The sequence below is a fragment of the Arvicola amphibius genome, chromosome 10, assembly GCF_903992535.2.
Source record: "Arvicola amphibius chromosome 10, mArvAmp1.2, whole genome shotgun sequence".
NCBI classification, from domain to species: domain Eukaryota; kingdom Metazoa; phylum Chordata; class Mammalia; order Rodentia; family Cricetidae; genus Arvicola; species Arvicola amphibius.
In genome coordinates this window covers 94,240,226-94,257,069 of record NC_052056.1, presented here as the reverse complement: position 1 = coordinate 94,257,069, position 16,844 = coordinate 94,240,226, and positions in this window count along the sequence as shown.

Genomic DNA, 16,844 nt, shown 5'->3' with positions numbered 1-16,844 from the left:
GGAATTGCAGGCACGCTGCATGCTGGATCATTTTCTAGCAATCTACTAAAGCTACCGCCATCCTTGCTTTGTGAGTTTACCCCAGGTCTGTCTCCATTCTTCCCCTTGAGATGTGTTCACACCACATTGTAGGTGTGGTGGTCTAAAAGAAAAATGGCCCGCAAAGAAAGTGGCACTATTAGGAGGTGTGGCCTTGTTGTGGAGTAGGTGTGGTCTTGCTGAAGGAAGTGTGTCACCGTGGGGGTGGGCTTTGAGGTCTCTTTTTTCAAGCTTCACTCAGCTGACTTCCTGCTGCCTTCTGGTCATGATGATAATGGATCGAACCTCTGATACCACCTCAATTAAATGTTTTCTTTGTAAGAGTTGTCCTGGTGTCTTATCAAAGCAATAAAAAACACTAAGACAGTAGGGAAAAAAAAGTTCTGCTGGATTGAGCCTTTTATTCTTATTTCTCTCCTCCCTCTCATTTTCTATCAGTGCTGAGGTTGGCACCAGGGCCTTACACATGCTAGGCAAATACTCTGCCGCTGAGCCGTGCTCTAAGACTTCCAGTAGGGGATTCTAGGCAAGTGCTTCACTGCTGGGCTACAGTCTCAGCCTCCTTTGCCTACCTTCACTTCCTGTACGATCATAAAACATAGCTACGGAAAGCTAGGCTAAGGAGGGGGTGTTGAGGAAACAGTGAGGTAGACCTTTAATCCCACCAGTTTAGATGGCTGGGGTAGGAGGAGTTCAGGGTCAACCAGGGCAGCTTGGCGAGATGCCATGAAATAAAAGGGAGGAAAAGGACTGAGGGTGTCGATCCGTGGCTGAGCGCTTGTCTAGCATGTAGAAGACCACGGGTTCCAGGCCCAGGAAGAACACAAAAATAAAAACCAAATCATGCCCAGGAGTGGCTTGGTGCAGACACACCACTGGCGACACGGCCATCAGGCCTTTCAACACCACGGTTAACACTGCTGTCCTCTGCATCCCTCATGGGGCTCAGAAGCCAGGGACAGTGGTCAGAACCTGTGCAGGGTGGAGAAGGCCCCCTGGAAGGCAGTGAGTTCCCTGCTGGGCTACAGTATCTGATGAGAGATTGAAAATAAAATAAAATACAATACTTTTTTGTTTTATTATTTTTTTTGAGACACAGTTTCTCTGTAGCTTTAGAGCCTGTCCTGGAACTAGCTCTTGTAGACCTGGCTGGCCTTGAACTCACAGAGATCCACCTGCCTCTGTCTCCTGAGGGCTTTGATTAAAGGCCTGCACCACCACTGCCCAGCAAAATGTAATTTCATTACAGTTATCCATTTTGCATGCATGCGTATGTGTGTGCCATTGTAAGTGTACGGAGGTCAGATGTCAGCTCTAGGGATTCAGGTCTCTCCTCCCACTCAGTGGGGTCCTAGGGATGGAACTCATTAGGATAGATGATATTTTACACACTGGGTCATCTTACCAGCCCCCCATAAAGGAACTTGAGCATCTCTACGCTACACTCAAACACTTGATGTCAGGCATGGAGAGATAGATGGCTCAGTCGTTAAGAGCACTCATTGCTCTTGCAGAGGATTGGGTTTGGTTCCCAGCACCCTATCATGGGGTGGTGCTCAACCATCTCAGAACATGGGCTCCTCAGGAGGATAGCCCTGTGGACACGGAATTTAGGGTGGGTGAGGGAAGATCTCAGCAAGTTTCCAGAAACTGGTCTCTGGGCGGGGGGGGGGGGGGGAATGCATCAGAGGGTGAATCCTGGAGAGAGGATAAGCTTTGGACCCACCACTGCTCGGCTCCCTTGCTCTGTTGGTGCAAGCGGCAGAAAGGGCTCCCGTGTGGCTCAGCTTGATTTCTTATCTTCTTCATCCTTCCATCCGCTCCATCATTTGCCTGTTTACTTAGCAGAATTGGAGGTTGAACTCAGGGTCTCACACATGCTAGGTAAGCTAAGCCACACCCCCGGCCCCTTGTAGTGATGAGGCCTGCTTTTCATCCTGCCCGGCTTCCACACGGCTAGCTTAGCCTCAGAATAATTACACGGAAGCCGTATTCATTTAAACACTGCCTGGCCCATTAGTTCCAGCCTCTTATTGGCTAATTCTCACATCTTGCTTTAACCCATATTTAGTAATCTGTGTAGCACCACTCGGTGGTGGCTTACTGGGAAAGATCCTAACCTGCGTCCGTCTTGGGTCAGAGAATCATGGCGTCTGCCTGACTCTGCTTCTTTCTCCCAGCATTCTGTTCTGTCTACTCCACCCACCTAAGGGCTGGCCTATTAAAAGGCCAAGGCAGTTTCTTTATTAATCAATGAAAGTAACATATAGACAGATAACCCTCCTACATTATTTCCGTGCTGCGGGAGCTCCTTCCGTTCCTTCAGCCAATAGACGCTGAGATACCAGCCCATTGGGGCGTGGTCTCTCTCTCTCTCTCTCTCTCTCTCTCTCTCTCTCTCTCTCTCTCTCTCTCTCTCTCTTTAAAAAAAGCAGCCACTGCCCTCTGCTCTTTCTCTGGCTTCTGGCTCCGCTTCCACTTCTGGCATCTAGGCTCCCTTCCTGATTGTGCAGGCTGTTGTCTGGGATGGTGATCTGTAAGTTTTCCCCTCTTAAATAAATAACCATTCTATTAATCATGATTCCAAACTGGTGTGGAATTATTTTGTGACTTACACCTTCAGCCCCTCATTGGGGGGATTCTAGGCAGGGGCTCTACCATTGAGCCAAACCCCAGTCCCTCCCTATGAGCTTATGGGGGCCAACTACATTCAAACCGCCACACCCACTAAAGCTAATCTCCTTGCTGAGTAAAGCTGACCTGGAGGACGAACATAAGTAGTGAGAGTAGCCATGGAGTGTGGGGTGTGGAGGGACGAGCCCAGGCCAGGGAACCTTCAAATAAGGAGTGACATTTCAGCCAGGGCGGGAAGAAGGGGAGGAAGCATGCTGGGAAAGGGCTGCAATTTTAACGTGGTTCCCAAATGTTGTCACCATAACATTGCAACTATATGTCAATCTGGTGGCTTAGGCCTGTCATCCTAGGTTCCAGGAGACTGAGGCAGGGAACTGAAAATTCAAGGCCAGGAGGCTGAGGAGATGGTTCAGTGCTTAAAACTCTTGCCATGTTCGTGTGGAGCTCAGAGTTTGGATCTCCAGAACCTGATAAATGCTGTCTGGGCATGGTGACAAACCTGTCTTCTGCTGTCTGGGCATGGTGACACACCTCCCATTCTGCTGGCTGGGCATGGTGACACACCTCCCATTCTGCTGGCTGGGCGTGGTGACACACCTCCCATTCTGCTGTGGTGACACACCTGTCATTCTGATGGCTGGGCGTGGTGACACACCTCCCATTCTGCTGTCTGGGCGTGGTGACACACCTCCCATTCTGCTGTCTGGGTGTGGTGACACACCTCCCATTCTGCTGTCTGGGCGTGGTGACACACCTGTCATTCTGCTGGCTGGGTGTGGTGACACACCTCCCATTCTGCTGGCTGGGCATGGTGACACACCTCCCATTCTGCTGGCTGGGAGTAGTGACACACCTGTCATTCTCCTGGCTGGGCATGGTGACACACCTGTCATTCTGCTGGCTGGGCGTGGTGACACACCTGTCTTCTGTTGTCTGGGAGTGGTGACACACCCGTCATTCTGCTGGCTGGGCGTGGTGACAAACCTGCCTTCTGCTGTCTGGGCGTGGTGACACACCTCCCATTCTGCTGGCTGGGCGTGGTGACACACCTGTCATTCTGCTGGCTGGGCGTGGTGACACACCTGTCATTCTCCTGGCTGGGCATGGTGACACACCTATCATTCTCCTGGCTGGGTGTGGTAACACACCTGTCTTCTGCTGTCTGGGAGTGGTGACACACCTGTCATTCTGCTGGCTGGGCATGGTGACACACCTGTCATTCTGATGCCTGGGTGTGGCTATGCACCTGTAATCTAGAGATGGATTCTCCAAAGCAAGGTAACTCGCAAGACTAGTCTTATTGGTAAGGTCTGGGTTCAGTGATGGACCCTGACTCAGTGGGGTGAGTGTAGGGAGCACCAGGCTCAGTGATGGACCCTGAATCAGTGGGGTAAGCGTAGGGAACACCAGGCCCTATTCTGATTCTCTGCACAGTTTGCCTCATCACATGACGCTTGCCAACACCAGGGAATTTGCTCCCCACACATCTTAGCAGATGGAGCCTATGAAGGAAGACTCAGATGTTAGCCTTTCCCACAGGAACAGAAGCATGCACACTGGTGTGCATGCACATACATGTACCTGCTCACACTTTCACACAAACACACACAAAAAAATTCAAAGCCAGTCTGGGTTACAGAGTGAGATCTAAGCCACCCTGGATAACACCTTATCTCAAAATTAAAAAATAAAAAGAGGATTTCTAGGCAGAGGTAGAGCCCCTGCCTAGAATCCCCCAGTGAAGGGCTGGGGTGTGGCTCAGTGGTAGAGCCCCTGCCTAGAATCCCCCAGTGAGGGGCTGGGGTGTGGCTCAGTGGTAGAGCCCCTGCCTAGAATCCCCCCCCGTGAGGGGCTGGGGTGTGGCTCAGTGGTAGAGCCCCTGCCTAGAATCCCCCAGTGAGGGGTTTAGGGTGTGGCTTAGTTGTATAAATCTTGACTAGAATCCCCCCAGTAAGGGGTTTGAGCTGTAGTTCAGCAGTTGTGTACTTTGAATGTCATTGCCTCCATAAGCTCATAGAGAGTGGCACTATTTGGAGGTGTGGCCTTGTTGGAGGCAATGTGTTCCTGTGGAGGCGGGCTTTGAGATCACATATGTGCTCAAACCACGCCCAGTGCCTCAGTTCACCTCATATTGCCTGCAGGACCACGATGTAAAGTAGCTCCACTCCTTCTCCAGCACCGTGTCCGCCCGCACGCTGCCATGTTCCACTCTGGTGGTGATGGACTGAACCTCTGAAAGTGTAAGCCCCCCAATTAAATGTTTTCCTTTATAAGAGTTGCTGTGGTCATGGTGTCTCTTCACAGTCACAGAAACCCTGACTGTGACAGAAGTCAGGACCAGGGACTGGGGTATTGCTGTAATAGGCCCAACCATATGAACACTTTAAGAGCTGCTTAATGGGCCCCCCAGTAGGAGCACTGAAGACAGTGGTGCTGAGTGTGATTTGGACGGTGGGTGCCTGGCCCGAGAGGTCAGCAGTGTATGTGAGTCTGTGGCCTAGAGATGGTTCTTGTGATATTTTGGTGAAGAATGTGGCTACCTTTTGCCCTTGTCCAAAAAGTCTGTCTGAGGCTAAGGTGAAGCATTTTGGATTAAGTTTGATGGCAGAGGGAATCTCAAGACAGCCTAGAATAGACTCCTCTATATGTGGTTGTTAGTATTAACGCTAATGAAGATTTATAATGAAAAGGAGCAAACTGAACAAGGAAAAATACAAAATGTAAGATTTGAGGAGAAAAAGAGCACCAGGGAGTGGAATGGAGCTAAATCCTGTGTTCAAGGAGATAAACAGATTAAGAAATGGAATAAAGAGTTGGTGACCTCAGGGCAAGATCCCACTCTGCTAAGTTGCCAGTTTGAGAAAGGGAATTAAAGAAAAGCTTAGTTAGACCGGGGTTTGGTGATGCTTGCCTTTAATTCCAGCACTCGGAATTCAGAGGCTGGCACATCTCTGAGTCTGAGACCTACCTGGTCTACAGAGAAGGCTCCAGAACAGCCAAGCTTAGGCAGTGAAGTTGACCATGGAAAACAGAAAGCTGGTTAAGATGGAATTGAACGAGGGGGTCGTGTTCCAGCCCCAGCAAGCATCAGAACTTGGCAGCTTCAACCACATAGTTCTGGCTTTAGCGTCATGGATAGAAGAAAGGAGGTACAGAATATTCCTCTGAGACTGAGGAAAGCTTCTGAGGCCAGGCATATATCAGGGGTGTCCCTGAATGGAGGACTAGAGAGGCCACTGTGTGAAGCTGTAAAGGAGAAGCCTGGATTGCCTTGGACACCCCGAGATGTTGGAGATGCCAGAGTCATGGGATACCTGCTGAGGAAAGCTGCTAACAGGGAGTGGAACCAGCCCAAGAGAAAGAAGTGTGTTGCAGTCAACAAAGCTGAAAGGAGTTGGAGATCTGAAGAGTGTTTTGACATCAGACATGGAGATGCGAGTTTGGAGTTTGCCCAGCTGGTTTTCGGTCTTACTTTGGTCCAGTATGTGCCCTCACTATGCTCCCTCCCTACCTTTGGGAACGGTAACATATATCCTGTGCCACTATATGTTGAAAGTATGTGGTCTGTCTTATTTTTTATTTTGATTTTTAGGGGGTTACAGTTAAGAGATTGCCTGACTCTCAGAGGAGACTTTGAACTTTGGAGTTTTAAACATTGTTGAGGCTGTGATAAATTATTGGGACTTTTGAAGTTGAACTAAATGCATTTTGCATTTATTTTGCATTATTACAAGCTTATGGGGCCAGAACGTTGTGGTAGTTTGAATGTAATTTCCCCTATAAACTCATAGGGAGAGGTGCTATTAGGAGGCACTATTAGGCTTTGTTGGAGCAGTTACGGCCTTGTTGGAGGAAGTGTATCACTGTGGAGGTGGGCTTTGAGATCTCATATAAGCTCAAGGCATGCCCAGTGTCTCAGTTTGCGTCCCGTTGCCCTGGGGATCAAGATGTAACTCATTCTCAACTCTCAGCACCTTCTCCAGCACCATGTCTGCCTGCATGTCACCATGTCCCACCATGAAGATAATGACTGAACCTCTAAGTTACCCAATTAAATGTTTTTTTTTTTTCCCTAGTCTCTTCACTGCAGCAGAGACCCTAACTAGGACAGAAGTACATCATTTCCCTAGGGAGCACCAGGCCCTATGTTTAATCGCCAGGACCACGTAGATGAATAAAAGCATTTTTAAGCCCTATACTAGTGGAGTGTAAAAGTTGGGATCTGCTTGCCTCAACAAGATGATGAGACAGACTTAGTTGACATCCCAGGGGAGGCCTTAACCTCTCTGAGGAGCAGATAGGGGTGGGATGGAGGGAGGGGGATTGGGAGAAGAGGAGGGAGGGGAACGGGGATTGGTATGTAAAACATAAAAATGAACTAATTAAAAAAAGAGTCGGGGCCTGTGGTGGCCGATGGCGTGCCCAGGGCTCTTGCTGCCTGAACAGTCAGAGCCATTCATAGATCCGAGGCCACCCTGTGAAGCCAGCTCTCTGCAGCTCTGCCTCGTCTTCTTGTACAATGCCTGCACCACTGGGGACGTCTCTCTCTCACACACACAGCTGTATGCCTCTTCCTCAGAATCACAAGCCCCACGCACCTCCCGTCTCGTTCTCTTCCCTCTTCCTCCCTCCTATCTCTGTGGCTCTTCTCTCCTCCACCCCCGTTTTTTCCCTTCCTTTACATTTTTCCTGACCTCATAGCCAAAGCTGGCCTTTGGTCCTCCGGCCTCAGCCTCCCAAGAGCTGGAATTACCGGCACATGGGTGCCACCGCACTCCCATAATTCCACTTTCAAGGTTAAATTGGTAGAAAACAGGAAGTGGAACTGGGTTAGCTGAGGATGGAGGTAGGGGAAAGGGTTTGTTTCAGGAGTTCGGGGTGTCAGTTTAGCAATGCTACAAAGTTCTAGAGATCTCTTGGGCAACAATGCGTGCGCCCCATTAACAGATAAGGCAGTGAGTTTTACACTCTGTAATTTTATTAATTATCTGCTTAGTAGCGGAGCATGTTTGCCACATCACGCATGTGGAGGTCAGACAACAACTTTAGGGAGTTAGTTCTTTCCTTCTATCTTGTTAGATTCAGGGTTTGAATTTAGGTTCAGGCTTGGCAGTAAGCACCCTCATCCCTGGAGCCAACATTGGACCCATCCCTGGGTACCTCTCAGAGCTTTCAAACTGCAGAAGGAAGCTCTCTGCTCATTGTCCCCACTTTTGTCATATTATTGATTGACTTTATAGGGCCTTGTGTATCCCAGCTCTTCACTGGGGGATTCTAGGCAGGTGCTCTACCACTGAGCCACACCCCAGCCCCTCACTGGGGGATTCTAGGCAGGTGCTCTACCACTGAGCCACACCCCAGCCCCTCACTGGGGGATTCTAGGCAGGGGCTCTACCGCTGAGCCACGCCTCAGCCCCTTACTGGGGGATTCTAGGCATCAGCAACAAAACAGATGAATGTGTCAGTGAGCGAGAGTTAGAGCAAGCAGGCAGCTGATAAGGAGGCTGGCACAGCAGCTGAGAGCTCACATCTCGAACTTCCAACAGGAGGCAGGGAGATCAAACCTGAAACGGTTTGAGTCTGTAAGTTCTCAGAACCGGCCCCCGTGCTGTTCTTTCTCCAACAAGCCCACACTTCTCATGTCTCCCCAAACAGAGCAACCAAGTGGGGCCACGCATTCGTATTCTGGAGATTGGTTGAGAAACATTGCGTTCAAACCAACACAACAAGTCAAGACTGCAAAGATTTTGATGTCTTCTGTGCGAAGGGAAGATCACCTACCCTTAACTTTTCCCTTCCTTCCTGCAGTGGCCAGAAAGTGCCTTTGGCAGACATTTGGGAGGAGGTAGACCCACATGGGACAGAAGACCTTGAAAGAGGAGGGAAAGTCAGCAAAGATGGGGAGGAAAAAGGAAGGCTGGGGGAGAGAAAGCGGGGCATCGGACACTGATGGTAGAAGGGGTAACCCCTGATCAGAGGTCTGATACAGCCAGATCCTAGCCTGCCCGTGCAGGGCACAGGAGATGGACCAGCTCCAGCAGGAGCAGATGGAGCCATGGCAGGTTCTAGGCTGAGTGGTAGTGTGCCAAGCCCTGAGCATCCAGGAGGGGCAGACTGAGCACACACCCCCTCCACTGCCTGCCCCAGTGATCTGGACAATTTACCTCTCTCATTTAGACAGCTGGCATTCAATAATATTCTTTTTTAAGATTTATTTATTTAGCCGGGCGGTGGTGGCGCACACCTTTAATCCCAGCACTCGGGAGGCAGAGGCAGGCAGATCTCTGAGTTCGAGGCCAGCCTGGTCTACAAGAGCTTAGTTCCAGGACAGGCTCTAGAAACTACAGGGAAACCCTGTCTCGAAAAACCAAAAAAAAAAAAAAAAGATTTATTTATTTATTTATTATGTATAAAGTGTTCTGTCTGCATGTATGCCTGCTGGCCAGAAGAGGGCACCAGATCTCATTACAGATAGTTGTGAGCCACCATGTGGTTGCTAGGAATTGAACTCAGGTCCTCTGGAAGAGCAGCCAGTGCTCTTATCCACTGAGCCATCTCTCCAGCCCCCTAAATAACATTCTTTTTTTTTTTTTTTTTTTTTTTTTGGTTTTTCGAGACAGGGTTTCTCTGCAGCTTTAGAGCCTGTCCTGGAGCTAGCTCTTGTAGACCAGGCTGGTCTCGAACTCACAGAGATCCGCCTGCCTCTGCCTCCCAAGTGCTGGGATTAAAGGTGTGCGCCACCACCGCCCGGCCTAAATAACATTCTTAAAACAGGTCCACAGTGAAGAATGTACAGTCTAGGCATAGACCAAGTTCAAATCCAGACTGTTACCAAAAAAGCAAACTTCCTACTCTTCTCATTTTGTTTCTGTCACTATGATTAAAATACTGCGGAAAAAAACAACAGCTATGGGATATCTCAGCTCAGAAGTTACAGTTACCATGGCAGGGAGGTCTCCGCAGCAGGTGAACCTCGCAGCCACAGTGAAGGGCAGAAGGAAATGAAGCTCATATGGTTGCCTGTGCACAGCTCTGGTCCTCCACTCTTCTGCCACTGAAGACCCCCTGCATCATACTGCGGTGGCTGGATCTTCAGAGGCCAGTTACCTTAAATAAGACTATCCCTCCCACAGGCCAACCCAATGTGGACATTTCCTCCTTTAGAATTAAAGCCAAACCTGCTGTATGACTGAAGGTCAATTACTCACCCTCCCTGTGCCTCAAGTCAGAAAGAGAAGGAAATGTAACCAATAGTTCAAGGACAGCAGGTACTACAAAGTGTGGTCAAGGTCAGTCTGGACAGCTTAGTGAGAACTTGTCACTGTTTGTCAAGAGAAAATGAAGACTGGGATGTGATTCAACATTAGAGCACTTTATCTAGAATCCCCCAGTGAGGGGCTGGGGTGTGGCTCAGTGGTAGAGCCCCTGCCTAGAATCCCCCAGTGAGGGGCTGGCACAAACGAGGCCCTATATATTCGATCCACAGTATGACAAAAGCAGGAACAATGAGCAGAGAGCTTCCTTCTGCAGTTTGAAAGCTCTGTGAGGCACCTGGGGAATGGTGGGACTATGTGCCTCAGTGGCCTGGCCTCTCACCCCAGAAACTGTAGCTCTGCTCCGTAGGCAACACTGATAAGCATGCACACAATCTGGGGAAGAATGGCAGGAATCTGGACAGGAAATCGGGACAAGAAAGAAGAGCTTAGAGACAACTGTCCCATGATAGTGAGTCCACAGGTATGGACTCTGATACGAAGTGCCTCTCTCTCTCTGGCTGAGACTGGGACAGGCTCCTAGCTTGTTCTTTTTGCTGCTGTAATGAACAGCTTAGGGGTGGGGGCTGACTCTTGTGACTTACAGGTCTTGGCCGGCAGAGGAAGTCAAGACAGGAAATCAAAACAGGAACCTGGAGGCAGGAACTGAAGCAGAGACTATGGAGGCGCACTCCTATGGCTTGCTTGCCCTGCCTTGATCAGCCTGCTGTCTTATATACATCCAGGGACACCTGCTCCAGAGTGGCACTGCCCAAGGTGATCTGCTCCTTCTCACATCAATCATTAATTAAAAAATGGAGCCAGGCGGTTGTGACACACACCTTTAACTCCAGCACTCGGGAAGCAGAGGCAGTTGGATCTCCGAGTTCAAGGCCAACCTGGTCTACAGAGTGAGTTCCAGGACAGGACAGCCAGGGCTATACAGAGAAACCCTGTCTCGAAAAGCAAAATGAAAGAGAGAGAGAGAGAGATAGAGAGAGAGAGAGAGAGAGGAGAGAGAGAGGAGAGAGAGAGAGAGAGAGAAGAAAATGTTCTCCACAGACTTGTCTACAGCCATTCCGATGAAGGCAGCGCCTCAGTGGCCAGGTGTGCCCAGGTTTGTGTCAAGTGAACAAAAATTAACGAGCATAGAACTTCTTGGAACCTTGGCATAGGGCTGGCTGTGATTCTCTGAGGACCTACAGATTTTCAGTGGGGCTTCTCCATTGACCATGGCGCTGAGCCTTAAGTCCAAGGCAGGTTATGGTAGATAATGAAGACTTCCTGAGCCAGCAGCCCCTGTCCAGAGCCCGAGTGGCCACTTCCCCCAGCAGTCCTTGCCGTGCCAGTGTGTAGAGGGAATGAAAGGACTCTTTTGCCCTGTGGAATGCTCCATTCTGTCTCTTTAGTTTTCTCAGAAACTACCCTGGGACCCAGTGGCTGGTCAAAGGGGTTGAGCAGTAGCCCTGAGACAGCCAGTGGACAGGCTGAGTGACCGAAGTGCTGTCCCTGCCCCACCCTTGGCATTTATCCCAGACTCGGGTTCCTCTCTTCCCAGAATCGCATTCCCTGAGTGGTGCTACGTGCTTTGTCCTCATTAACTTCCTGAACCTTCTAGAAAGGGGATGGAGACACCCTGTCTCATTCTTCCACTGTGGAAGGGTGGGGCAGAGCAGGGGTGGGGGGAGAAAGGAGACTACCCAGGGCTGGGGACCAACTGTCCAGGCGGAGGATTCTCCTAGGAGGGTGGAAAAGCCACCATCCTGGCCTCCCACCAAGGGCCCCATCAGTCCTGCGTTTCACCGGCAACCAACCCTCTCTGCCTGGTGTCAAGGCTCTTCCAGTCTGATTTGGAAATCCAAAGGGGCTCTCAGCCGGGCTGGGTTTCTCTGTGCAGCCCTGGTTAGCCTGGAACTCTAAAACCAGACTAGCCTTGAACTCAGACAGGTCCACTTGCCTCTGTCTCTCAAGTGCTGGGATTAAAGGCATGCCATTATGTTCAAAATCAACTCTTTTCCTTCTTTAAAATTTAATTAATTTTTAAAATTATGTGCAGGTGTGTGTCTTAGTAACCATTCTATTGCTGAGAAGAGACACCAAGACCAAGGCAACTCTTGTAAAAGAAAGAATTTAACTGGGGACTTGCTTACAGTTTCAGGGGGTTGGTCCTTTATCATCCTGGTGAGAAGCAGACAGGCTCGGTATTGGAGCTGCTGCTGAGAGCTCTTCATCCCAATCCGATGGGGAACTTCCTCCAGCTGATCAAGATACTTATACATGAGTTCGAGGCCAGCCTGGTCTACAAGAGCTAGCTCCAGGACAGGCTCTAAAAAAAAAAAAAAAAAAAAAAAAAAAAAAAAAAAAAAAAAGCTGCAGAGAAACCCTGTCTCGAAAAACCAAAAAAAGAAAAAAAAGAAAAAGATACTTATACATATTGTTTACATTTGGAGGTCATTGTCCTCATTCACTGCACAGTTTTTTAAAGATTGTTTAGTATTCTGATATAAAGTCTTAGTCTTTAAGATATATATATATATATATACATTATTATAGGTCAATAGTCATTCATACTTATAGTCAAACTAATTAGGTTTTTTAGATACATAGAGCTTGTATTCCACATAGATAGGTAATCTTAAACCACCTCAAAGATCTGTAAAACATGGCATTTAAATAACTTAGGGTTCTATTGATGTGAGACACGATTGCTCCTGACTGATCTATTCCCGAGAATATGTTGACCACCGAAGACACTCCACTTGGAGCTTGTTTTTTTCTTAGCACAACTGGCCTTTGGGCAAGGAACTGCCCATGCCTTTGATCACTGACAAAGTGCACAATGTCCAGACTGGACAAGCAGGATAACGAGAAAAGACTGCCAAACCTTGCCAAGCAGGGTAAGATGGTTTTGAAAATGGTTTGAAAATGCCTTAGCCAAAGTTGGTTGCTTCAACATTGCAAATGAGACTTTGGGTAATTGCCCAGATAGCCAGTTGTCTCTGTCATCTACTGAACATTTTGGAAGCTGTTTGATTGCACTTCCTGCCTACTAAAGTAATATTATCTCCCTTCTCAGCCTCCCTTCAATGGGGTTGAAGATTAGATAGTCCTAATTACTTTCCTCTTGTGATTTAGCCAAGCCATTTCTAATACAAGACTTAGACTCCTTAGGATAAAATGATTATTGAAACATTTAACATATGTTCCTTGTTTAATATTATTTATACTAGTTGTAGTTCTAATTTTATGCTTGATATCTATTCATATATATATGTATTGGATTTGGAAATCTTATTTAGACAAAAGGGGGAGGTGATGGGGAACCTCTTTTAGCCAATGACCTTTGAGAGGCTGGGACCAGGTTGAGGCATGGCTTTTGGGTACCAAAAAGCCACGGTCCTGCCCTGCTTGGCTTCTTCTTCCAGAGAGCCACACCTGTATGTCGGACCCCATTCCTACTTCCTCGTTGTGATCCGTGAGTTCCCTTTAATAAAGAAAAACCTTAGAAAACTCTATTCGGAGTCATCTTGGGATTATTTGACTTGCGCGGCCCCCACCATTTGATGCATTCTGTACCACCAGTCCACAGGCAGCAGGCAGAGAGAGAGACTCTGGGCCTGGCCTGGACTTTTATTTTTTTTTATTTTTATTTTTTTTTTCGAAACAAGGTTTCTCTGTAGCTTTGGAGCCTGTCCTGGAACTAGCTCTTGTAGACCAGGCTGGTCTCGAACTCACAGAGATCCGCCTGCCTCTGCCTCCCGAGTGCTGGGATTAAAGGCGTGCGCCACCACCGCCCGGCTGGCCTGGACTTTTAAAACCTCAAAGATCACCCCTCCACCACCTACTTCAGGGCACACCCGCTTCCAACAAGGCCACACCTACTAATCTTTCTCAAGTCCTCTAACTGGGGATGGAGAATTCAAGTTTATGAGCCTACAGAGGGGGGCATTTAGTATATTCTCATTCAAACCATTATAGTGTATATACCTACATGTGTGCCGCATGCATGCAGGTGCCTGAGAAGGCCAAATGAGGACATCAGATCTCCTTAGAGTTACAGGTGGTTCTGAGCCACCCAGGGTGTGCGGTGGGACTAGAACCCGCTCCCTGCGAGAGCAGTAAGGGATCTTAGACACTGACCATCTCTCCAGCCCTCAGGACAGGGTCTCAAACTACATACCTCAGTGTGGGTCCCTCATCGCCACACCCTTGCTTGGTCCCCACCCTGTCACCTGTTCCTATTCCTAGGCATAAAACACACCTCTTCCTTATTCATAAAATAATACCAGCCATAGGGTTGCCCCACTAACTTCGGGGTTCCTGAGTGAACTATCCCATCCTGTTCCAGGACCAGATCACCTGGCTGACTGCCCCTGGTCGCTGTTCAGTTAGTTGGGCCTCTGGGCTGGAAAGATGGGTGGTGGTTGCCGGGGTGGTCCAAGCACGCTGCCTCCCTCCATCCTATCGCTCCTCCAAAGACGTCCAAGGAGCCTACAGCTTCTTCATCATGCGGAGGACCTTGTGATTCGAAAGACCAAAGTCTGGGGGTAGACGGATCATGGACGGCCACCAGAATGTGACATATAAGCTGAGAGGGGATTGGTGTTCTGACCGTGGGGGTAGGAGGTGGGTGCAGGGACCAGAAGGTGGAGGGTACAAGAGTGGACGACTGTGTGTGAGTCGAGAGCCACCGTCCTGGTGACCTGGGAGCCTCAGATCCGACTTTGGGCAGCTCAGACTTAACCCTAGCAAGAACATTATGGCCCTTGACACATTGAGTACCCACATCCCTATATGTCTCCAGGATTCCTAAGGAGAACCCCCCTCACCAGGGCCATGCTTCCTGGGAGGTACCCACAGTAGGGTGGATGATCAAGAGAGACCTCACTCTCCGAACTTCTTCCCTTTGTGTGGCCAACTGCGGGGTCAGAGCAGGAAGCATCCTGATCTCTCCTCCCCCAGCACCGGGACAATCGACCCTCCTTCCAGACCTCACTCTTTTCTAACCCGCCTGGCTTCCACTCCTGTGTCCAGGACCCACAGACTCCTTGAATAAGCCAGTATTCTTAGAAGACCTCAGGTCCAGCGCCAAAAAGGGGGTGCAGGACGGGCAAGATGGCTCACACTTGCCAGCAAGCCTGACGGTCTCAACGCTATTCCTGGGACCCACATGGTTGAAGGAGAGAACTGATTCCCCCAGGTTGTCCTCTGACCTCCAGACATGTGCCCAATACATACAAGATAAATAAAGCCGCAGAGAAAATTCAAAGAGTGCAAATGCACCTCTGTGGGGGCCAGAGGGGCAGGAGCACCCTTTCTCCCGTCCTCGGGGTGTAGACTCAGTACACTTTGCTCCAGCAGAACGAGACAGCTGCATGTCTGGAGGGACAGTCAGGGCCGGAAGGAGCCCCAGCTGTGCCCACCAGTCACCGGTCAGGAATGGATTATACGGTCGTCCTGGAATCAAGGAGATGGTTCAGTGGGTGAAGGTTCCTGCCTTCTGATGACCTGAGTTTCATCCCTGAGACCCGCATGGTGGAAGGAGAGAATTGCAGGGAGCCGATTTGCTGGTCACCATCACAAGATGGCACCAAGCCCCTGCAGCGCCGAGTAAACAACTCCATATTAGGCAAGGCTCTAGACAGAACCTCCCGCAGGCACGACCCGTGTCCATTCCCCCTATATAAGCAGCTGCCGTTTAGTTCTCGGGGCCCCTCGCTTCCTACTCTCCCTTTAACCAAGAGGCTCCAATAAAGCGTGATTTGAGAAGAATCCTCAACTGGTGGTCGTTCTTCCCTGCTGGCCAGGGGGGTTTGCCGCAAGAACTAATACTCCAAAGTTGTCCTCTGACCTCCACATACGTGTCATGTCACAAACACACTTACACATGCACATCATACACACAAAATAACAGCAAAATTTTTATTGCATTTGTGTGTGTATGTGTGTGGTGTATGTGTACATGTGTGTTCATATGTGTGTATGTGTGTGCATGTGTGTGTTGTGTTATTGTGTGTGTACATACTTGTGTGGTGTGTATGTGTGGGTAGTATGCATACACATATATACACAATAGTATATGTATTGTGTATGTGTGTAGTACATGTGTGTAGTGTGTATGTGCATGAGTGTGTGTGCATGTGTGTGGTATGTATATATGTATGCATGTATGAGTGGTGTGTGCATTGTGCGTGCATATATGTGTGGTATGTGTATGTGTGTGTAGTATGTATGTGCAGTATATGTGTATAGTATATGTGTGCATATGTGTGTATGGTGTGTGTAGTGTGTATATATGTAGCACGTATGTGCAGTATATGTGTGTGGTATGTGTGTGTACTGTGTGTGTGCATGTGTGTATGTATGTACATGTGTGCATACATGCCATAGCATGCCTGTGGAAGTTAGAGGGAGTCAATTCTCCCCTCCACCGTATAGGTTTCAGGACTGAACTCGGGTGCTCAGGCTCAACAGTAGAAGCCTTTACCCCTTGAGCTCTCCTGCCGGCCCAACACCCATTTGTCTGCCTTTTCTGCTTCTCTCCCCCACTGGGCTCAGGGAGACAGAAGCCAGCTCAGAGAGCGTGACTTCAGTTCCCATGGTCAGGGTTAAAAATAGGGACATGAGCCGGGCGGCGGTGGCGCACGCCTTTAATCCCAGCACTCGGGAGGCAGAGGCAGGCGGATCTCTGTGAGTTCGAGACCAGCCTGGTCTACAAGAGCTAGTTCCAGGACAGGCTCCAAAGCTACAGAGAAACCCTGTCTCGAAAAACCAAAAAAAAAAAAAAAAAAAAAAAAAAAAAAAATAGGGACATGACACAGTGAGATGTGGAAAGGGGGGACCCCCACAGATGGAAAAACAGTCAGGGACAGAAAGAGGCCACAAGACAGGCTCCTCCCACCCATCCATTATTGGTTT